The sequence below is a fragment of the Furipterus horrens genome, unplaced genomic scaffold, assembly GCF_987537825.1.
Source record: "Furipterus horrens unplaced genomic scaffold, mFurHor1.1.pri manual_scaffold_1, whole genome shotgun sequence".
Lineage (NCBI taxonomy): Eukaryota > Metazoa > Chordata > Mammalia > Chiroptera > Furipteridae > Furipterus > Furipterus horrens.
Window position 1 is genome coordinate 81151949 of NW_028327171.1, and position 24673 is coordinate 81176621.

The following is a 24673-nucleotide window of genomic DNA, read 5'->3' on the forward strand; positions in this document are numbered from 1 at the left end:
TTATTATATACCTGTTATGTTCAAGGGACTGTTACAGATATTATTTATTATATACCTCACTTACAAGTGTTTGCTTTTATTTCTGTTGATTTTTAAAATTATTTGTTCATTATGATGATGGTAAATTTATAAATAAGATTTATTAGCATATGGTATCTTACAGCTGTTTCTAGACCTTTACTTCTTGTTGATAACAAAGGAAAATTATTTTGATAATCTCTTTTCCGTGGTTTTATAATTGCCTTGTTTTCTCATATGTTGTTTGCATTTATTTTGCATCCTTTGTTTACATCTTTTGTTACATTGACATTCTTAATTTACTATGTTTAATGTTCAGTAAAGATGTCAGGTTCTAAAAAAGATACAGGGATATTTTATGTTTTAGACTTTCTGAAATTAATGATTATTTTATTATTGATTTTAGGGTATCCAGTGGTTCTCCACAAAGTTATACATTTAGTGTAATTTAACGAAATAATTTACAATGTATCTTGAGATATGTAACCTTCAGAAAATGTCTAAGTTCAGTAGCAAAGAAACAGTATTTTTATTTCATTCTCTTCCGAGTCCATATAACATGTTTATAAATAATTCTAGTGAAATGGCCAATTTAGCCTTATTTTATTTAATTAATTAACAATTTCATTTTTTTTCAACCAATATAGGAATACAAGTAGATAATATTGCAAAATGTTTGGCTGTTTCATTAGAGAATTTGCATATTCTATCATCAATTATAGAGTATGATAAAAAGAAATATTGACTTGTATAGCTTCTTGTTAATAAGGTTGAATTTTATATTTCATATTTCTCATATTTTTGTACTTGCATAGCTTATTATGTTTATCTGATATTTTCATTTTTTTATTCAGATTTAACTCATTTTATTTTATATCCCAAGATATTATGGATTGTTTATAGAGCATATCACTGAAGTGTAATGGAATCTAGAGGCAGCTAGCTGGGTTGAAGTGTTGGTTAGTTATGAGTGGATTGCTATTAAGGGAGAGAAGTGTTGAGATTGAGTTCTTTTGAAAATTTTACAAACAATAATTTTTTTTCTGTGTTCTTACTGTTGTAAACTGTTGATGACTTTGAAAGGAAAATCTATTTGAGTTTATTTGGAAGCACTGTGAGATGAAAGGATCATCTTAATCTGGTTCTAAGGGTATGGCTCAGTTGATGTTAGTCACTATGAGCCAGAAATAAAGTTTCAGAGATTTGTAAAGTAATTGAAGCAGTTAAGAAAGATCAAGAACAGGAAAAAGGTTTCTTTGCTTTATATTGATTCAATCAGTGAGCAATATATTCTTTAAGATTTTAACAATAGATACAGAAAGGTGTAGACAGACTTTTGATGGTACACATGATATTTTTTAATGTTTGTTTAATTGGTTGTTTTGTTCTATCCTTATATTTAAAAAAATAAAATAGTTTGGAGAGATTTTTCAGGACAGAGCTAAATGACATAGTAACTTCCTAAAGAATTACTTTTGAAATTAATATAATTTCTACAGATGAGGATTATTAGGGCACGCCTCTCAGATAATAAAAACCAATAATTTATTTTAATGTCCTCTAGTCCACTAGATTCATAATATTTAAATTAGTATTTAAAAATAAGTACCAGTGAAAATTTTGACATAAAGAAAATATAATAGGAATTTGTTTCATAAATATCTCTTAATATTTGTTTTATTTTTATTCTTTTCTGTTATCTCCCTCTCATTAGCACTTAAGAATGGCTAACACCCGTTTATGAGATATTAAACTGACTATGAAATATATGTACATTGGTAATGAAAAAAATATATATATATATACACACATATATATGCACCTTGGTTTCATTTACTAAATTTAATTATATTTTACTTTTCTCCAGAAGGCTATGAGGCAACTGATCATAACACTGTACTTTCTGTGTATCTTAATTTATAATTTTGTAACTAAAAATAGAATAACTTTAATATATTGAAAATATTACATCTTCATAAAGGCTTCACGGTGCCTTTAGGTTAAAGATGCTTAAATATGTTTCTTGTATAAATAAATAAGTAAAGTTGAAAAACATGACAAATCTCAGTGAACAGCATAACTCAGAAGTTATGTGAGTAACTGGAATATTGTGGCCTAAATCCTCAACTTTATTAATGGGCGTCTCTGGATGAGAGTCATGAATGTTGATTCTGCTGCTGAATTTGTGCATGACCTTCATCAAGGTCCTGTGTGTCTCTATACATCTTATTTCTTTATTCATACAATATGGGAGTTGGTTCAGACATAATCTAAGCTTCCTCCCTTCCATCTGGTGTCCGTGAGTAGCCTATTTATGATTGCACACACCCATAAATAGTTTGTTAATTTCTGAGGATGATTATCCATCCCTGGGTAATTCTATATGCCAGTAAGGTTCATATACTGAGCTAAGATCAGTCTTCCTAAGTTTCACGTTGTTCATAAATGTGATACGTGTGCCTGCAGTATATTCATAGAAATTATTGGTGAAAGTGGCATACAGAACTGGGCAGGACATTGTGTTATGGTTACATTTTTTTAACAACAAAATAATTTGTTAATCCATTTTTAAATCAGTACCATTTGGACATAGCCTTTCAATTAATAGTAATCAATTATGTTGTTTTAATTGTTCCTATGGTTCAACCAACATTTCTCCATTGTGCACAAAAGGACATCATAGTAAATTGACAGATTGCTTACAAAGTCCTGATCCATTTTGATGGCTGCATTTTCTAGGAAGGGAGAGAGAAAAGAAAAGGAAGAAAGGGTGGAAGGGAATAAAGGAAGGACAGAAGGAAGGAATTTATTTACTTAGATAAGATAAGAGTTTCTCCATGTGCTCAAACATTTCTATCAACTGTGTTAAATCTCTCTTGTTTAAAACAATCCTTTTTGACAGTTGGCCATGTTTCTTTCTTTCACCTTCTCTATGGTGTGTAGTCAGCGTCCATTTTTATTTTGGCTTACATTCTTTTTCCATTGAAACTGCTTTTATCAGCTCTTAAAACCAGTAAGTTCACATTACAACTGTTTTGGCCTATTTCCATTTTATTCATTTTCTCGGGAAGACTTGAAAGAGTTGGCTGCTGCCTCACACCTCTAGTTTATAAATACTATCTTCACCTGATTTTCAGATTTTTGTACTCCATGGATTTCCCTTCTACTGTATCAGCCTTTTGTCTGTCAGTAATGATGGGCAATCTCATCTAGTTAATGGCTTATATAACATTAAGTTAGCAGTGTTTATGTTTTTTACTAATGTTCCCTATGAACACCAGGCTTTTGTATCTAACTCTCTACATCACCACTTGGGTTCCTAATTGTAACCTCTGAGTTCTGTCTCATAAGGAATTATTGATTCCCGTCACCCACCAAAACCTATTCCCTGATTTTCCTAGTTTCTGTAAATTGGAGCCATAATCCTCCTAATTGCTTAGGCAACAACCTTAGGAGCCAGCTTTGATTCTTTTCTACCATTAAAATATAGCTTCAATTTGAACACTTGCTAACATCTTCACCACTACCATCTTAGTCCTAGCCTACCAGTAGTCTAATAATTTGGTCTGTCTTCTTTTTATTTATTTCCTTGTTCTCTCCACAATAGTTATGGTGATCCTTTAAAAATGACATTGTATGATATCTCTGCTTAACTCAAAACCTCCAAAAGCATTTTTTCACTTTTAGAACAAAATTCAAAGGACTTAATATATTTTTCAAGCTTCCACATGACCCAAGGCCCAGCCTGCCTCTCCAGCCCCATCATCTACCACTTCCTTTGTTATTCATGCTGCTGGATCCATACTTGTCTTCTTGCAACTTCCTGAGCTTGCCTTTAAACTTGCTCCTTTTTTCTGTCTTAAATGTTCCTTGCTAACTTTTTCACATGGCTCCTTCCTACATCATTTAGCCCTTTGCTCAAATGTCACCCAAGTTGTTTAAAATAACCTTCTGATTTAATCATTCTTTATCATTTACCCTCTATTCTTTTCTCCCTAACACTTATTATGGCCTATTTCCCCATACAGTGTAAGCACCCTGAAATTAGTTTACCACTCTATGCAGAATTCCTGGCCCATAACAGGAACACAATATTTATTCTTGATTGAAAGACCATTGTTTTTGTTTTAAATAATATTTCATTTCCATTGCTTTATAATATTTTGCACTTCAGAATGACTTATGAATTATTTTACTCTGATATTTTTGCTTCAAACATAATGACATTTTCAACCTTATTTCTAAAAATCAAGCTGTGTTTAGTGGGGGAAAATGCTAATGGCTGCTATATTAAAATGCTAGCCTTATAGACATTCATACATATGGCTAGAAATGTCATTTATTAAACTTCAATTTTAGAAACTTCCTTTTAAATATAAAAATTGTGTATTGTAATTAAAATTTTAAATACCATCATCTATTACCTTGATTATGGTGATGTTTTCATGGGTGTATGCATATGTCCCAACTCATCATATTGTATACATTAAATATGTGCAGTTTTCTTGTATCTTAGTTATACCTCAGTAAAGCTTTTTAAAAATAAATAAAAATTTAAATTTAAAATGAAAATATCAGGAATGAGTTAAATATTTTATTATAAACTTACATTTTTGTAATTATAAGTCAGAAAGTAGATATTCTATTCATTCAAATTTAAATTTTTTATTCAAAGACACTAGAACCCTTATTCTTTTTCAAGTTAATCTCACTTTAATGAGAAATATGGTCTCTTTTTTTTTTTAATGTTGGAGGCTTTAACTTAAGAGCACTATTTCAACAGAAAAGTCATGGATATATGTAGTAAAATATGAAAAATGCACACCAACTTTAAGATCACAGTTATCTTTGAGCAGACCCATAGAATGGAGCAAGAGGATGTAACCTTTAGTGGTATTTGTAAAATATTACTTTTTGAAGCAAAAAATTTGGAATTAATAAAATCAAGATTTAACATTTGTGCAGACATTGTGCTGGGAAAATTTTTGTCTGTTCTATGTTATTACTTATAACTTTTGCTATGTTTTAAATATTTTTAATAAAAACTAAATAATTAAATACAAGAAAAATAGTGTGTCTTTTAAATGAATCTACAATATGGTAATAGTTGACTCTATATATAACAAGTAAGTTTACTGTAAAACCTAGTACTTTTAAAAAGCTTTTTAAAAAATTTTATTTACCTATTTCATTTTATAGAGTCAAATGTCCTTTTCACATTTTGACATTATATCTTCTAAAAGTCATTTGTTTATTTACCTTCTGTTAGCTGTCCTCTACTGAATATAGGATGTCTCAATTTAGATGCCTAAGAACTAGGACACAAGAAATTTAAAACCGAAAGGATCCATCTTAAATAAATTAAATAATTTTTATAGGTATGGGAAGCAATAAATGAAATACACTTAAAAAATATGATGTACATTCCAAAAGTTTCTGTTTGTTTGTTTTTTTTTAAGTTCATCATTACTGTCAATGGTGAACTCTTCTGTCTCTTTTTAAGTTCATTTTTTACCCCATTCAGTCAGTCATTAAATATACATAATATAATCCTTTCATAATGCCACAAGTATAGTCTAAAATTTGTTTGCTCTAATCATGTCAGAGTGCATAAAATTACTAGTGAGCCTTCTAAGTCAGCAATCAATTGCCAATCAATAGTGAAAACAACATATTTGCACTCATTTGCCTAGCAGGAGATAGAGAAAAGTAAACAGGAAATTTCCTAGCCATCAGAGAGGTGAAAATTAAAACTACAATGAGATACCACCTCATACATGTCAGAATGGCCATCATCAACAAATCAACAAACAACAAGTGCTGGTGAGGATGTGGAAAAAAGGGAGCCCTAGTATACTGTTGATGGGAATGCAGACTGGTGCAGCCACTGTGGAAAACAGTATGGAATTTCCCCAAGAAACTAAAAATGGAACTGCCTTTTGATCAAGTGATTCCACTGCTAGTATTACATATACCCAAATAATCCTAAGCACCAATTCAAAAGCACCTATGCACCCCTATGTTCATCATAGCATTTACAATAGCCAAGTGCTGGAAACAGCCTAAGTGCCCATTAGTGGGTGAATAGATAAAAAAAACTGTGGTACATTTACACAATGCAATACTACACAGCAGAGAGAAAGAAGAAACTTCTACCATTTGCTACAGCATGGATGGAACTGGAGAGTATTATGCTTAGTGAAATAAGCCAGGTGGCAAAAGACAAATATCACATGATCTCACCTAATACAGGAACCTAATAAAACAAACAAACAATCAAAATAGAATCAGATGCATGGAAAAAAGTAACAGACTGATAGTGACCAGAGAGGATGGGAAGGGGGAGTAGGGGGGAATTAAGGGGAAGGGTTTAGTCAAGTAACTAACATAAATGACCCATGGACATGGACAACAGGGTGGGGATTGACTGTGGAAGAGGAGAGAGGAGGGCGGTGGAGGGGAGAGCAATGGGGGGTGGGGTGGGACAACTGTAATAGAACAATAAACTTAAAAAGAAGGAAAAAAATTCCAATATTGTAAGATAGGTGTGTTGATGTAAAAAAATATATATGCTGGGTACTATGAAATAATAAAGGAAAGAAGTTACCCCCATCATAGTAGTTAGAAAAAGCTCAGAAGAAATACAAGCAGCATCTAATTGGAGACCTGAAGGTTGGGTAGAATTTAGCCAGACAAAAAGTGGAAAGCCAAAAGTTTTTCAGACATAATCACAAATCCTTTTAAGCAAGATAGAGCATAGTGACCTGAAAGGAAACATGGTTGATTAGGCTACCAGCATAGTTTTTGAGAAAGGGAAAAGCGTTGTAAGATGGAACTGGAGAAGTATCCAAGAGCAGTTTGGAAAGGCCTTGTGTAGTACACATTAAAGAATATAAATTTTTTGTAAGTGAGTGACATAATCCTATTTATACTTAAGGAAGATCACTGCTTCATTTTACTATGCTTACATTTTACTATGTATTGTTGCCAAGTGTCACTGGTTCGATTCCCAGTCAGGGCACATGACTAGGTTGCACATCAGGTCCCTAGTTGGGAGCGCAAGTGAGAGGCAACCACACAGTGATGTTTCTCTCCCTCTCTTTCTCCTTTCTCCTTTAAAAATAAAATAAATAAATAAATAAATAAATAAATAAATAAATAAATAAATAAATAAATAAATAAACAAACAAACAAACTATGTATTGTTCAAGTCAATATTTTTATTAGAGAAGAAATCCTTAACTTCCCCAACTTGTTCATATCCCTCTTGCAATGCTTTTATAGCACTTTGTATTTCACCTTCATAGTACATGTTACAATTAAAATAAGCAGTTGTAAGATTATGTTTTAGGCATAATCAGGCTCCTCCTGTTCATAATCTCCGTTAGGAGAGACCAGATTGGTTTATTGGTGTGTCCTCAGCATTTGTCTCAGTCAGTACCTTTTATATAATAGTAGGTGCTCACTAAGTATGTATTGAATGAGTAATCTATAGGGATCTAAGTACTATGAATAAGATAGGTTTCAAGATTAATGATTTAGCTAAAGATAAATAAAAATCAGTATTGATTTTAACCTTTATGCCCCATGACTCTCATCTTCCTGAATGCACTTAACAAACTATTGTTGAGAGCCTTCTCATGCCAAGTATTGTAATGGAAACTAAGGAAGATAAGTGATATGGTGTATGAATAATAAAAATTAAAAAAATTAATGGCTAGAGTTCAAGAAATGGTTAGAGGTATAATTAGTGATACTAAATATGCAGTTGAAGATACAGATTTCTTCCTCTTATCACAATTTTTAGAAATCTTATCCTTTAAGAATCTCTTGTATTCCTGAAGATGCATGTCAACTTTCAAATGATATTTTATGCCAGCACTAAAAGAATTTCCTGAATGAAACGTCTTAAAATATAATTATAATCTTCTTGTTGGTAATTTGTTAAAGAAAAGCACAAGTCTAAAATATCAGGAGATACTGATGAATTGGAGATAGCTATCTTTATGCTGTTCTAAAAATATCTACTTAATTTTCTTGGTCAATGATAAGTGACTGCTTCTCTATTTAGAAAGGTGTTAAGTTATATAAAAATAAAACATTTCTTAGCAGGACAAGTGAGCATGATTTCAGATGCTACTAGTATTAATGTTTTAATTCTTTTTCATTTTTACTTTTTAAATCTTTTATCTTTTATTATTAGAGAGAGGGGAAGGGATGGAGAAAGAGAGGGAGAAAAACATCAATGTGTGGTTGCCTCCTGAGTGCCCCCAACTGGGGACCTGGTCCACAACCCAGGCATGTGCCCTATCTGGGAATAAAACTAGCAACCCTTTGATTCATAAGCCAGTGCTCAATCCACTGAGTCACACCAGACCGGACTAGTAGTAATGTTTTTAAAAATCCATTTTAGGGTTAAGATAGTGGTGTCGGCAGACATGGATCATCTCTTTACACATCTACAGCAAAATTACAACTAAATATGTAACAACCATTAGCCAGTACCATCAGAAATCGAGTTGAATAGAAGTCTGACAACTAGAGAATTAAAGAAACTATATCCACTGAGATGGGTAGGAGGGGCGCACACAGGACAGGCTGGTCTCTCACCCACGTGTGGTGGATAAAAATTCAGGAGCGATATTTCAGGAGTGAGGAGTCCCAGCCCCACATTAGTCCCCTCAGCCCAGGGTTCCAGTGCCAGGAAGATGAGTATCCACAAGTTCTTGCAGCAAAAATAAGCAGGGATTGAATTGGTGGAAGAAGCAGTTGGAGCCCCAAGAAATTACTCTTAAATAACCTAGACACAGACTCACCTACTCAGGCTCACTCTCCCTGAACTCCAGTACTTTGGTAGCAGCTTGAAAGGCACCAGTAATGAACAGGGAGGCACTGAAATGTCTGACATCAAGGCGAGCAGAGGCCATTGTCTCGTTTCTAAACCCTCCCTCCATAGAGCCGGCAAGCTGGTGCCATCTTTGAGACTCCATTAACCTGGCTAACACTGTCTGACCCACCTTGTAGATCCTGAGACTCTTCCCCACCCAAATTACAGGTCCACCCAAGCAGCTTTTCCACAGCAAAGGCTCATCTTTGCTCATGCTTCACAACTTCCTAAATCCTATCAAACAAGCAACAGCTGGCCTCCATAAGCTCCAGGCCCAGCACAAGCAGTACCCAGCTTAGATTCACAGCTTAGCTGTGCCTGGGAATCTTCAAGCCCAGCACAGGTAGCATCAGGCAGGGTGCCCCAGGCAAAACTCAGGTGGGGGCTAACTTTGGCCTGCACCACCCAGAAAACCCCGGGGCCAGCTCACCCAGTGGACAGCTGCAGACCACATTGGAACACCACCACCCAGCCCCTGCACAGCTGATCCTCCACAGAACAGAGAGGTTGGTGGTCAGTGGTCACAGCCAGTCCCTGCAGCTGACTGGCCTGGGTAAATCCCTCCCATTGATCTACCAACAGCAGCCATGGCTCAATTACAAGAGGAGAGTACACACACCCCACACAGAGGGCTCACCTCAAGTACCCAGTTTGGGTGATAGGCAAGGTTGTACCACTTGACCCTACAGGACACCTACTACATTAGGCCATACTACCAAGACAAGTAGTCAAAGCATCTGTACCCAATACACAGAAACAAAAACAGGGAGGCTGCCAAATTGAGGAGGCAAAGAAATGTGGCCCAAATGAAAGAACAGAACAGAACACCAGTAAAAGAACTAAATGAAATAGAGATAGCCAACTTATCAGTTGTAGAGTTCTAAATACTGGTGATCAGGATGCTCAGAGAAATGATTGAGTATAATCATAAAATAGAGGAAGAAGAGAAGGTTATACAAAGTGAAATAAAGAAAAATATACAGGGGAACAAACAGTGAGGGAAGAAAGCCAGGATTCAAATCAACAATTTGGAACAAAAGGAAGAAATAAACATTCACTCAGAACAGAAAGAAGAAACAAGAATTGAAAAAAAAATGAGAAGAGGATTAGGAACCTAAGGGATAACTTTAAATATACCAACATCCAAATCATAGGGGTGCCAGAAGAAGAGGAAGAGCAAGGAATTTAAAACTTATTTGAAAAAATAATGAAAGAAAACTTCCTTAAATTGGCAAAGGACATAGACATACAAATCCAGGAATCACAGACTCCAAAATAAGTAGGACCCAAAGAGGACCACACCAAGACATATCATAATAAAATGCCAAAGATTAAAGATAAAGAGAGAATCTTAAAAGCAGCAAGAGAGAATAAGGGTTACCTACAAAGGAGCTCCAATAAGGCAATCAGCTGATTTCTCAAAAGAAACTTTGCAGGAAAGAAGGGACTGGCAAGAAGTATTTAAAGTGATGAAAAGCAAAGGCCTACAACCAAAATTATCCAACAAAGCTAGAATTTAGAATGGAAGGGCAGATAAAGTGCTTCCCAGACAAGGTAAAGCTAAAGGAGTTTATCATCACCAAGCCCTTCTTATATGAAATGTTAAAGGGACCTATCTAAGAAAAAGATAAAAACTCTGAGAAGAAAAATTACAACAAATTCACAACTATCAACAACTGAATCTAAAAACAAAAAACAAACTAAGCAAACAACCAGAATGGGAAAAGAACCATAGGTATAGGGATCATTTGGAGGGTTATCAGCTAGGAGGGGATGAGGGAGAAAGGGAAGAATGGCACAGGAATCAAGAAGCATAACAGGTAGGAACAAAATAGGGGGGATGTTAAGAATAGTATATGAAAGGGTGAAGCCAAAGAACTTACATGAACCACGCGTGGAACATGAACTAAGGAGGCAGATTGCTGAAGGGAAGAGGGGTACTGGGTGGAGAGGACAAAGAAAAAATATTGGGACAACTCTAAAAGCAAAATCAATAAAATATACTTTAAAAGCCATTTTGGTTTGAACAGCACCCACAGATATATTGGTAAAAGTATCTGAATTCAAAAGGATTTGTTTAGAATTCTGGCTTCCAAAGCAAATACTACACTGACAAAATTTCTGACAAAATTAATTTCAGCTCTTAAAGTCATCATTGGTAGTTTGAAAAGAATAGGAGTTCCAGAGAGAGCAACTCAGTTAAATTTAATCAGAGTAAGAATAAATTATTTCATTACCTTGACAGAGCTAAATGACATCATGATAGAGTTTAGCAGAGAAACTCTTAAAGAATACAAGGTATTAGAAAGAAAAGAAAGTTGAAACAATCTTGTTTGCCAGGAAATATGAAGATTTATGCAAAACCTAAAATTATCTAGTTTGATTTTCCCACAGATTTTCTTTTATTAAAATAGAAAATAAAAGTATGCTGAAGGAGGTCATCTAAATTATTTTGTTTGATTGTGTAAAAGCTGTGAGATAAAAAAACAAACTTAATTCAGCAAAATTTTGTAGGCAAATTAGTGAAATATTAGTGTTAAGAAATAAAACCTTTAGATAATTCAATTAAATCATTTTGTCAGTAGCATTTAAATATTAAATATGGGAACTATGGAATGAATCTGAAAGTCTGTTAAATTATGGGCATACCAAGACAAAGGTTTTTAAAAACTAAAAGCGCTGTAAAGAATAAGATATATCCTCTTTAAAGGAAAATAAGAGAAAAGCAAGTTAATGTAAGCTGTCAGGTAACAGTTAGGAAAATGTCACATATTCAAGTAACTTTTTTATCTTGTTTTAAAATTGTGTATTCTTTTATTTTTTATGTTATTTATATTTTAATGATTTTAGGAGGCATATTTTTTATTAGTACATAAAGTAATTTAGGTTAATCCATTTCATCTGTACCTGAAGAAATGCATTGTTCCCTAATGGGAGATATAGAATTACTGGCTTAAAACATAGAATGGTTAAATTGTTATTATTTGAATAAAATGGGAAGTTACAAAGGGAATAAATTCTATGAACACCACCTACTACTAAAAGTAGTGTGCCTACTACTTTACATATATTATGAAATTTAATTATGTCATTTATTGTTATTCTCATCTTATAGAAAAGGAAACTGAAGCTTATAAAATATAAGAAAATATCTTTTGTAATACCAGTATTTTCCTTTCAGAGAGTCAATATTTAAATAAAGATGCATCTCATTCTAATACTGTTGTTCTCTTTATACTGCCATAGCCCCTTCACATGATGTTGGTAATTGTAGCAATTGCAGCAGCAGTAGTAATAATAGTGATAGCACACACTTTAAAATGTTCCAAACACTGTCCTCAGCATTAATTCTACTTATGGAAAAAAAATCCCTATGAAATTTGTACTGTTTTGTTCTAGTTTTACAGATGAGAAAAAGAATTTGGAAAATAGAAGAAACGACTAATTGTATGTGTGTGTATAGGTTTATGTGATTCTAATGATGCAAATGGTGAAATGCAGGCCTTTAATAAATCTTTTTTTTGTATTTCCATGTGGTTTTAAATATACATAATCTTTTTCATAATTTATCACTTAAATACTATTAATTAAATCCTGGAAATGTTATGAAATATTTAAATCCTAAATAAAGAGTATAAACCCTATCTGTATTTGGGAATGGGTAAGGAATGATGTGGACATATTTGAACTTCTTGGTTCCAGGGTTACCTAAAAAGCATAATTAAATTTACTTTTTGATTTAGAAGCTTTAGAACAGAGCCTTAGGGAACTGACCCACATTGGTTGTCTATAAACAGATTTTTAACCAGAGATAGAAATTGTGGTTTTAATTAATATAAAGGAGAAAGGAATATAAGCGTAATTGATAGTTTTCATCATTGTAAATGCAGGGAGTAGTTGGAATCCTCTTTTAGGCTTTTGCATTTTTTATATCATCTTTGCTACCTTTAGTAATAGCATCATAGTATCATTGTTGCCATTGCTTGATAGATTGATAAAGATTTTACTGTACTTAGTGAAAATGTGAGGGGGGAAAAATATATGTTGGAGTCTTGAAGGAACCGTGGAGAAAACAGTGAACCAAAGGAAGGACAGAACGGGTACGGACTCTGGTTTGGAATGAGTAATGAAAAGCAGATTGAAAGAGCTTTCCTCAAATGGTAGTAACTAAATTGGATCCTTTTGATTAGAAGACATTACTACCTGTGGAAACTACTGTTATTATTATACATCTCTAGAACAGAGGTTCAATGAGTTCAAAATACTGGGCTACCAAGAAATACAAGAAGCCCCTCAAATTGCAAAGATCTAGTTTGAATAACTTAAAAAGATTTGCAAAATGGGAAATCATTATTTTTTTATTAATGTACTTGTGTAGTCTTATGCTTAGTATCATTTCCAAAAGTGTGAAAGTTAGGTTTTTCTGAATCACTACAATATTTTTTACATTGCACCCGAGTACACATAAAAACCTATTTTTAGAAAATCATGAAAATAATACTTATCCTTTTACCTATTTTCCTTTTTTTTAATCACCTCTCCCCTCTCTTCTTTCCCCCCTCCTTTTTCTCTCTCCCTCAACCTATTCCTCTTCTCACTTCTACCCTCCCCCTCCTCATCTCCACACTCATTACCCACTAAATTATTTTGATGACTCCATCAAGCTTGAGACTTGCAGTGAACAGAGACTGGAGCACAACCTATTATGATCTGTAGATAAGTATTGATAAATCAATACATATGCTAGAGGTTAAAATAGGTTTTGAAGGGAAAAAGTAATTAATGCTATACTTTTCCAACTGGATGAAATTACATTTTAAATCTATATATTAAATTTTTATAATATGTTTTTAAAACATGATTAAATATGCTTTTAAATTGTTAGTATTAAGGTTTCAAGAGTTGTGCTATAACAAGAACTTGTACCATCAGAGATAGTTAATATACCAAAGCATTACCTGACAGTTGGAATTTCTTCATATTGTAGAGTTCTCTCAGGGATGGAAGGCACTGTGTAAAGCAACAAAGAGATGAGTAAAAATAACCTACAATTCCTGTAGTATACAATTTTATATATTGGGACCTTACTTTATAATGCTTTTTGAAATTGGGTTTTAATAGTATTTTAAGTAATGTATAGTTGGATTAATGTTCTGTTAGGGAAAATAAATATATGTTTCACATTTCAAACATGGGTTTGGAGTATGTATAAAACATGGAGGAAGATATCACTCCAACTTTTAAAAATTAGATGTTTGAGATATATTTATGTAATCTAGAAATAATTTATTCAAAACATGTGCTAATATCTTTTTCAAAGAGATTTTGAAACAGAGCATTTTGTACAGGCTCTTGTCAACAAGGTTAATATTTCAACTAGTTAACTAGATGGGGAGAGAATCATACATGCAATTTTAGTTATACCCTATTATGAAAAAATGTTTATAGCTGCTTATTACTAGTTTTACTGAGATATTATTCAATTTGTGTCAGGGAAAGTAGAAGTTAACTATTCTGAAATGTTAAAAAGTAATTGAGTATTTTATAAAGTATTTAGTCACAAATTGTCTCAACTTTTTCAAATGCTACTTTCAGAATTATTTAGCATTTTCCAGAGATAGTTCACCTCAATCTATTTTACCACTCTGTTCTAATAGTATAGTGACTTAATAATATTTATTTGTTTTTAAAAATATTTTTGATTCCAGCTTATAATGAAGGATAAGTAAAAAGCTATTGTAGTGATCTGAAGCATAATATATGAGTTTTGATTCACTATTTTGTCTCATGTTCTTATACACTTAAGTTTTTTAATAATAAACAGGTTCCTATGGGGGTAGAGAGGTTTCTTTTTTATAATACTACATTGTGAATTTAATGTGTCTTGAATTAATTTTTAGAGTAAATCAAATACATGAATGAGGAAATATAACTTTAATAAAATATCCATGACATAATTTTTTAACATAAGCAGGCAAAATTTTTAGTTAACATAAAGCTAAATCTGTTTTCTCTTATTCACTATACTACATTTTTCATAAATTAAATATGGGCCACAATAGAATATACCCATTTATAATGTGTAATTGAAAAAAATACCTATTCTTTACAAGGTTTAAGGATATGTTGTGTTTTTTTACATTACTATTAACAGTAAATAATTAGATAATCCACTAGAATACTACTCTGCAAACTAGGGAGACTATGAAGAAATAGTATGAGCTACAAACTTAAAGAATCTTTTTTGGAATGCCAGAGGCTCATAGATTCAGGTTTGAGAGCAAAGTTTAAGTTTACACAACTATACATAAAATATGTATTAAAAGAAGTTTTAGGAAGAATTCAATTAAAGTTTGTGATGGATAATAGATTCCATAGAAATGTATAAAAGTACATTAATATCATTTATAAAGAAATGTCTCTTGTTTAAAAATGACTCATTTAGGCACTTTATTTAATTTAGCTTTAGGGAATTTTTTTATATTTATGCCTATTTCAATAAGGGAAACTAATTTTCTTTAGTCTATTGAGGCAGGGATAATTGGCTGTAATAATTTTTAGGTATTGGGTGCTATTTAAAGTTTCACAGATGAAGAAGCCAATGCCTTTGGCTGAAGTAGAAATTTGTGTCCATCTCTAATAATACTTTCCTTAATATTTCTTCACTTATCAGATTACTTTGATGCAGACTCTTTGTGCTAATAAGTACAGTGGGATATTTTTCTTTATTTTTTGTACTGTTTCATTCAAGTATTATTCTATTTCATAAAAGAAAAAGAGTGAATAAAATCATAGTACATTTCTGAATGTAGCTCTGTATGTGATTTGTGAAGTTTTCCTTTGACAATTTCCCAGTAATTTGATTCAAATCATTAAGAATAATTTTCTAAGTGGTAGCCTATATAAAAACTAAGACCATAAAACTTTTAGGAAACCAAAAAAATAGGAGAAAACTGTTACATAGAAGTAGCCAAAGATTTCTTAAAGACTAATCAAAAAATAATTTTATAAATTAAGTTCAGGAAACAAGGAAAAGGCATTTATCATAAATGGTTGGTAGAAGAAAATATTTTTTTAATTTACCAAAACAATTTTATGTTTATGTGAGTTTTCTTTGTTAATGACATGTGTCTTCCTACAACAAAAGATGCTTTCATTAAAATTTTAAAGTAAAACTAAATTACTTTTTACTTTATTTTTATTGTTTACATCATTACAGATGTCTGCATTTTCTCTCCTATTGCCCATCTCCTCCTGCCTGCTCTCACCCCTTCCCCTTGCCTTTGGTCATCACCACACTGTTTTCTGTGTCTTTGGGTTGGCTAATCCTTTGGTGGAAAAAATTATTAAAAAGTAATGAAAAGTATAAGAAATTTAAGGGTATAATTTCCATCTACCTATCAGATAAATTAGAAAAATACCTGTCAGTGTAGAAAAAGTAGGAGAAAATATTAAACAAAATGAAAATGTGCCTTTACTTATTTCATTCACAACATATTAAGTGAATGCCTATTTAGTACCAAAAACGAGGAGTTTATAAATCTAGTGTCAAACTTTTCTTGGTAAATTAAGTTCTATTTACAAAAACAAATGAACCTGCAAACATATTTTCATTTAGGTAAACTATCCTTGTGTTGATATGTAGGCATCTCCTTTGCAATTTAATTATTTAAGAAGGTCTTACTGTGTATTTTTTATGATTGTAAATCTGTAATATGTTTTAATATTTAAATTTTACTATATGTGGGTGTGTTTATGTTTTCAGTGACAGTTTCATTTCAGAAAAGTACCTCCAATATAAAGAAAAAGTGATAAAATTAGAAATCCATCATTTTCCAAAACTAAATGGAATATTAAATTCAGCAAATATTGTTAAAGGATGCTAAAATCGCTAGTGAAAATATCTGAGGAAAATATTTTTTCAAATTAAAAAAAAAAGAGACATAACCAAATGGAAGATATAGACCTTGATTGAGTATATAGATAAATTTGAAAATAAATACATTTTTAGATAATATTAAAGAATTGGTGTCAATTTTGTTAGTCATGATAATGATGTTATAGTTAGTAAGAAACAGTATATTTCAAAGATGCTGACTAAAGGACTTATAATTAAAATGTTTGATATTTGAAATTTAACTAAAGTCGAAATGATAAAATATATAATATGATATTTACATTTAAATCTAAATGATGCAACTCATCCAATTTTATATTTCCCTGTATCTTTTACTATTTTGGGGGCATTACAAAATAAAATATTTAAAAATCTATTCTAGAGTGCATATCAATTATTCAGCCGACCTTTTACATTTTATTACTTTTATCAAAAGCCAATAAAGAGAGAACTATTTTTTTAGTATTAACATATATCATATTACTTAAATCACATGAATTAGAAATAATGAAAAAATGGATTAAACTTGAATAGAATTAATTTGCAATATTTAGAAAGAAATTAAATTGCCTTTGTACGTATGACTTCTACTAATGATATATTTAAGTATTGAAATTCTAAGTTTTAAAAGTTAAAGACCAGGCCTGTTTTGTGTGGATTGGTTGGAGTATCATCCAATAATCGAAATGTGCATTTTTGATTACCGGTCAGGACACATGCCTAGGTTGCAGGTTTAATTCCTAGTCGAAGCACATATGGTCCCCAGTCTGGGTGTGTACGGGAAGCAAATAATCAATGTTCTCTCTCATGTCCGTGCTTCTTTCTCTCTCTTCCTCTCTCTCAGAAAACAGTGAAAAAAATATCCTTGAATAAGGATAAAAATATGTTTTAATAAGAAATTTAAATTGCAGGCCTTGCTTTGTTATTTGTCTATCGTTAAATTTCTTTAATTGAATGTTAAAATATGTTTAGATTGCACACTTGGCCACTGATAAATATCTATATAGTAAATAGTCTAGTTTGTAAAGATTTCCCTAGCTCTATTTTGATTTTCAAATTTCTCAAAATTAAATAAGTCATAATAAAATACTTTTGTAATTGTACAGTTTTGTTAGCAGCTTTAAGAAGTGAGAAAACAGGAAATATTCAGGGTCAGGTCACAGTTCATTATGAAAATTCAAGGCAGTTTATAACATATGAATGGTTTTTGGAAGAGAAGAATATAGTGTGAAATTATAGGAATACAGAGTAAGTTTATAACTATGAATTTTTAATTGGCCATGCTTTTTACTAGCTCTCACGCCCTTACTTTTTAACTGTTTCCCATGTATATCTTTGAACTGCAATACTTTATGTAATTTTAATGATCATTAGCTAAATATTTCATTCTAAGAGACAGATTCCATATCTTCATCCTACTCTGACATACCAAGAAATAAAATATAGTATCTACAACCAATCCTAAATGAGAAATAGTGTAATGTGAACAATGATGTTTTAAAAGTATATTTATAAAATGTTCATAAAGAACTAAACCAACTCATGACCATCACTTGTTCCATTGTAATATTTATACTTTTCAATAAGTACTTTAAAGTAAGAATTATTTTTTAATTCAGTGCCTTAGACTTTTAAATAACTCAAATCTCTGATATTTTCCAGAATTTAATGCCCTTGGTAATTTATCATAAACTATTCTTCTCAACAACTTTACCACTTTTATATTCACTTATCAAATAATTCATTAGTTTTCACTTTGTCTATAACAAACAAATGATGTAATTAAAATCAACCAAATTCAGAATTTTAGAAAGCATTAGGGTTATTTTTGTTTTGCTTTGTTGTGTTGTTGTTTTATCTTGCTTGGAATTTGCTGAACTTCCTTAACTTGTGGGTTTCTCTGTCATGAAATTTAGAAACATTTTTATCATTTTTAAATATAGTATTTCTGCCCTAATCTCTCTATCCTCTCTATATGGGACTTTGAAAATATGTATCTGAGACACTTTCATACTGGCCCTCAGGTCTTTGAGATTCTTTTCTCTCTCTCTCTCTCTTTTTTTTCACTGTTCAAGGGTTATTTGGTATTTTAGCTGGTATGACACTTGGATCGTTGGCTGCATTATTTATATGTAGACTTTTCATTTTACATTATATGGCAATGTACACTAGTCTGATTCATATGGTGCACAAAATAAGATCCTTGAGAACAGTTATGCACAAGACATGCAATATTAGATTTACACATTGGATCCCAGGATGGGATTGACTGGAGAAAAAAAGCTGGACTAGGCACGTTGGGTAAAGGAACCACAAGTTATATAGCACAGAGTGAATACACACCCCATTTGAAGGTCAACTGTAGTGTGTGCAACATTGGCAGTGATGCCTTTGAGGAGGTGGAACTATTTCACACTAACCATGTTAGGGCCACACAAGATACGTACCTTCCAGCATCAGGATACAGATGCAGGGTTTTATGGACCATTATCATTTCTATCTTCTGTCTTTAGGAAATTGATGTTTTTAATCACAGATCAGATAAAAGGGACAATATGCACAATCTCCAACTAAAATCCTGTTGTAGCCTAGACAGTGAGGTGGTATGACATTAGAAGACTTTAAAACTGCAGCTCCTTCTGGATCCTCCAAAGGGTATCTGCACTCTTCTTCAAACGGGCCTCTTCCTCATGTGTCAGAGTCACCTTCACAACATCTGAGATTCCATTCTGCCCCAAGATGCAAGGACCACTAAGGAAGATGTCTTCTTTTATTCCAGAGACCCTTGATCATTATGGAAATTGGATGCACCTGCCTAAGATTCTTCATTATACTTTCTGCTAAATCTGCCACAGATAGTCCAATGGCCCAGGATGTGTAGCCTTTCAGTTTGATCACCTCATAAGCACTGTCAAACACCTGTTTGTGAACTTGTTTCCACTGTTCCTTATCTGCATAAATGCCTAAATTAGGAGGCAGCGTCTTTAGGGCAACACCGGCAACATTCACTGCACTCCACACAGGCACACTAGGGACTCCATGCTCCCCAAGGACCCACCCATGACAGCTTAACAGGTGAACTCCCAGCCTTTCCCCCATTAGGTAACGGAACCGAGCTGAATCCAGGTTGCAACTACTTCCATTAACATGGTTTTTGGGAAAGCCGCTTATCTTCCAAGCCATGTAGGTCAAGACAGCCACTGGATTGGAAACAATGAACAATTTGCAGTTGAGACTATATTTTACAACATTAGGAATGATGAATTTAAAGATATTCACATTATGCTAGACCAAATTCAGACGGCTTTCTCCCTCTTGTTGACGTGCCCCATCTGTGACAATAACCAGCTTAGAGTTTGCAGTTACAGTATAGTCTTTGCCAGAGACAATTTTTGGTGTTCTAAGAAAAAGGCTGCCATGTTGGAGATCCATCATCTCTCCCTTTAATTTGTCTTCCATGACATCAACAAGAGCAAGTTCATCTGCCAAATCCTTCATTAAGATACTGATAGCACAGGCCATGCCAACAGCACCAACACCAACGACTGTAATCTTATTCTGGGGGGTTTGTTCTTCCTTAAGAAGATTCACAATCAGCTGATCCTTGAGAGTTGCCATATTGGACTTAGAACCAAAAGGAATCGGGTGTACAAGGCAGGATGGCGTCCGTGGCACACAGGAATGGATCTGGACTTGGCGGCGGCTGCGCGGGTACTCTTTTCTCTCTTTTTAAATCTTTTCTCTCTGTTTACTTTGATGTGGATGATTTCTGTTAACTTCCGCTTCAGATTCACTGATCCTTTTTTTATGTTTTGCTCAATATGTTTTTAATCTCATACAGTGATTTTTTATTTCAGATATTTCATTGTTGAATTCCACAATTTCTTCTTGGTTGCTTTCTTTTGTTTTGCATTTTTATATCTCTCCTGATATTTTTAATATCTTCATTCATTTTACTCATCTTTTCTTACATATTCTTTAACGTACTTATCATAACTATTTTTAAGTCTTCAATAATTTCAGCATCTGGTTTGTATGTTTGTTTAAATTTACAGGTTTTTCTCTTGATATTAGGTGACATTTCCCTGTTTCTTCACAAGTTTAGTACATTTTTATTGTATACTAGATATTATGGATAATTTATTTTAGAGAGTCCAGATATTTTAATTTTCCTCTAAAATTTTCTGAGTTTTCTTCTAGCATGAGTAAATTACTCACAGATCACCCTGATTTTTCTTTGGAGGCCTGGTTTTAGGCTGTGATAGAGCTATTTAAGGCTATTATGGTTTTGTGCTTAGTTGTAAAGACAGCCCCTTATCCTGGAGAGAATGTCTTTATTTATAAGGCATGGCTTTTCTAGTATTTCAATGGAAAAATGAAGTATTAATAAACCTTTCTATTTATTGGAATGGAGACTTATCTATCTTGGGGTGGGCAGCTACTAAAATACCTACTAAGCTTTCAGGCTTTTAGCTATTTTCCTCTGCAATGCTTTTTATCTTGCCCAGAACAAGAACAGTTTGAGTTAGCTAAGGTTTGAGGAGTTTGAATGTGCAGCTTTTTGCTTCCCCCTGCTCTTGCTCCCCATAACTGCACCCCACCCCCAATTTCTACCTGTTCTGAAACCAAAAATCTCAAACTTTGATATAAATAAATAAAACAGCAGATTTCTACTTGAGCTCTTTCTCTCTGCTTCCAGCAAACCTACGCCCCCCCTCCATACTATCATGAACCAAGGGGTGCCTTCTGTGTAGACGGGGTGTCTAAAATGTGTAAACTCCACCAGTGTGATGTGTTTCTTTCAAGGATCTTATCTCCTTGAGTTTCTGCCCCCCTTAAGTGTTCTGCAACTGCTTCTTCATCCCCTTCCACCAGAGTTTATTTTTATTATTATCGGAAGACTTGGTCCAATATAAGCTACTCTACCATTATCAGAAGCTAACCCAGTTAGGTTTTTCGTCTTTTTAAAAAACTAAAACCTAATAGTATCACTTAAAATGTTAGAGCTATGAAATTTTGTTTATCTTTAAGATTTACTCTGTGACCCCGTGAGGCTATGCTTTTAAAGTATACCTCATCACTTGTTGTCATCATATCTTGGCTTCATGTTATTTCAGCTTCTGCCAATATTATAAATAGATATTCTTGTTTAGATCTTCAGTGTTTTCTCTTCTGGGTAATTTTGAGTATCTTTAACATCATGCCATAAAACCAAACAAAATTTAATCTTAGAACATTTGTGTTGCTTAATTTTGGGTCAGAAAAGCAGTTAGTTCTCCATGTGTGCATTGGAGTTATAAACTAGTATAGGACATCTAGAGTAAAAACGTCCAAGTATTCCAGGATTATTGCCGCATCCTATAAGTGATTCATAACAAGTACAAGAGGAAGGGGTGGATTAGTGTCCTTCCATCTCCCGGATTTAAGACCTACTTAGCTTTGTTTACATCTGAAAGCATCTCAAAACCAGCAATCACTGTGATCATCTCTTACCCCTGTCCATTCCTGACTTAGAATATGTATACTGAGTTGGATTTGGAAATTTTGCTGAGAGACTCCCAGTATTTGCAATGGCAACGTGATGTAAAACATCACAATTTTTTCCATTGCCACATACTGTATTTTTCACTGCTGGCCAGTGTGATCTAAAGTGCACACAGGTAAGAGATGTTCCATGATGTGTTTCACCAAAAATGGGGGCATGTCCTTTTGGTTTTCCTAAGTTAAAATGGCATTTTAAAGACTTTGAAATATTTTTCAAGTATAAGAATAAGGAATCCAAAACAAGTACTCACACAACATTTAAATTTGTCTATTTCAGGTTTTCAAAAATTTCTTTTATAAAGAATCTTTTTTTCATTATTTTAGTTTTCTTCTTTCTACCTGCTGCTGTGCAAAATTATTTTGTATGCCACTATTAAATTCAGGATGGTCTCTGTCTCTCCATGTAACCTTACCAGTTGTTTCTGTTGATTTTCTATTGCCCTAAGCTGGCTAGATACGCACTGAGAACTCTGGGAACTTTAAAACACTTTAATAACTACTAATTGTATTAATATTTATTTTATTATATAATAGAGTTTATAATTAATTGTGTTCATGAGCTTGCTATCATTCTCTTGCTTTATTTTGTTCTATTCATCTAAATACTTGAGAATTTAATACACTTAGAAAATTTCACATTTTCCCTTTAAATTTAAGTTTATGCTGTCTTATAAAATACTATATTTAAACACCTAAGATAATTTGATATTTAAATTTTTGCTAATTTCAACTAGCACACATGTGTATCATGTCTGTCTAATTATTTGATATGCTCTTTCAAAGAAAATGGAATTTGTCATTTTTCTCCTGTTACAGTTACTGTGGCTTGTGACTTCTATATTTAATTACTGAATTATAGAAAATAAAGTTTTCACTAATACCACCTATATAAATGCTGGGTCTATCTGTTATAACTTTGAAAAGGTTTCTCTTGGACTGCTTTTGTTCAATAACAAATTTTTTTTTCCTTTTTAAAAATTTTTCCTTTCATAATTTGCTCTCTTCAGTCTTTTAAAATTCTTCTTGGTTACATAAAGGGACAATCTGTTGCTCAGAAGTTTATGAAAATCAAATGAATTTTATTGTTATTCTAGGTCTTAACTTTGATATCCTCAAATTTATAAGATATATTTTAATATCAAATTCTTTAAGAACTGTGAACTCTTATGAACTTACTTTTGTAGATAAATCAGACACATTTTATTTGCTTTGTAACAAATGATTTTTAAGATACACCAAGTTATATTTTGTAACTTTTTGTCACAGCCTACTCTCAATTTAGCAGGTGTTTTTTTAAAGTATATTTTATTGATTATGTTGTTACAATAGTTCCAACTTTTTTCCCTTTGCTCACCTCTGCCCAGTACCCCCTTACCCTCCTGCAATCCCACCCCCCTTAGTTCATGTCCATGGGTCATGCATATACGTTCTTTGGCTTCACACTTTCCTATATTATTCTTAACATTCCCCTATTTATTTTGTACCAACCAATTATGCTTCTTAATCCCTGCACCATTTCCCCATTTCTCCCTCTCCCCTCTCCCAGCTGATAACCCTCCAAATGATCCCCATACCTATGATTCTGGCCATATTCTAGTTTGCTTAGTTGGATTTTGTTTATATTTTTTAGATTCAGTTGTTGATAGTTGTGAGTTTGTTGTCATTTATCGACCTCACGAAGGCGTTTGATCTGGTCAGTCGAAGCGGACTCTTCAGCTTGCTATGGAAGATTGGCTGTCCACCACATCTGCTTGCTGTGGTCATGTCCTTTCACGACAACATGCACAGCACGGTGTCCTACAATGGCGCAACCTCTGAGGCCTTCCCAGTCAGCAGCGGAGTAAAGCAGGGCTGCGTCCTCGCGCCCACGCTGTTCGGAATCTTCTTCTCCATGCTCCTCCAATACACCTTTAAGGACTGCAGCGAGGGTGTCTTCATTCACACCAGATCCGATGGCAAGCTCTACAACCTGGCCCGTCTACGAGCCAAGACCAAAGTCAAAGAGGTGCTCATCCGTGAGATGCTCTTCGCCGACGACGACGCAGCCTTGACATCACACTCCGAAGAGGGACTCCAGCAGCTAGTCACTTGCCTTTCCCATGCATGCAAGGAGTTCGGACTAGCCATCAGCCTGACGAAGACGAACGTTATGGCTCAAGGCACGGGGACACCCCCATGTATCACCATCGACGGATACACCCTGGAGGTTGTCAACGACTTCACTTACCTCGGGTCCACCATCTCAAGCTCTCTGTCAGTCGACTTGGAGGTCAACCGGAGAATCGCCAGGGCAGCCACAGTTATGGCCAAACTGAACCAGCGAGTGT

The 24673-nt window shown here is 33.4% G+C and overlaps 1 protein-coding gene and 1 pseudogene across 1 annotated transcript in view; one reads left to right on the top strand and one right to left on the bottom strand.

The window, feature by feature from the left end:
• Nucleotides 1–24673, top strand: part of LOC150021354 (ephrin type-A receptor 6) — a 917557-nt gene that overhangs the window by 125349 nt on the left and 767535 nt on the right. The window lies entirely within an intron of this gene.
• Nucleotides 19424–20420, bottom strand: LOC150021355 (L-lactate dehydrogenase A chain-like; annotated as a pseudogene).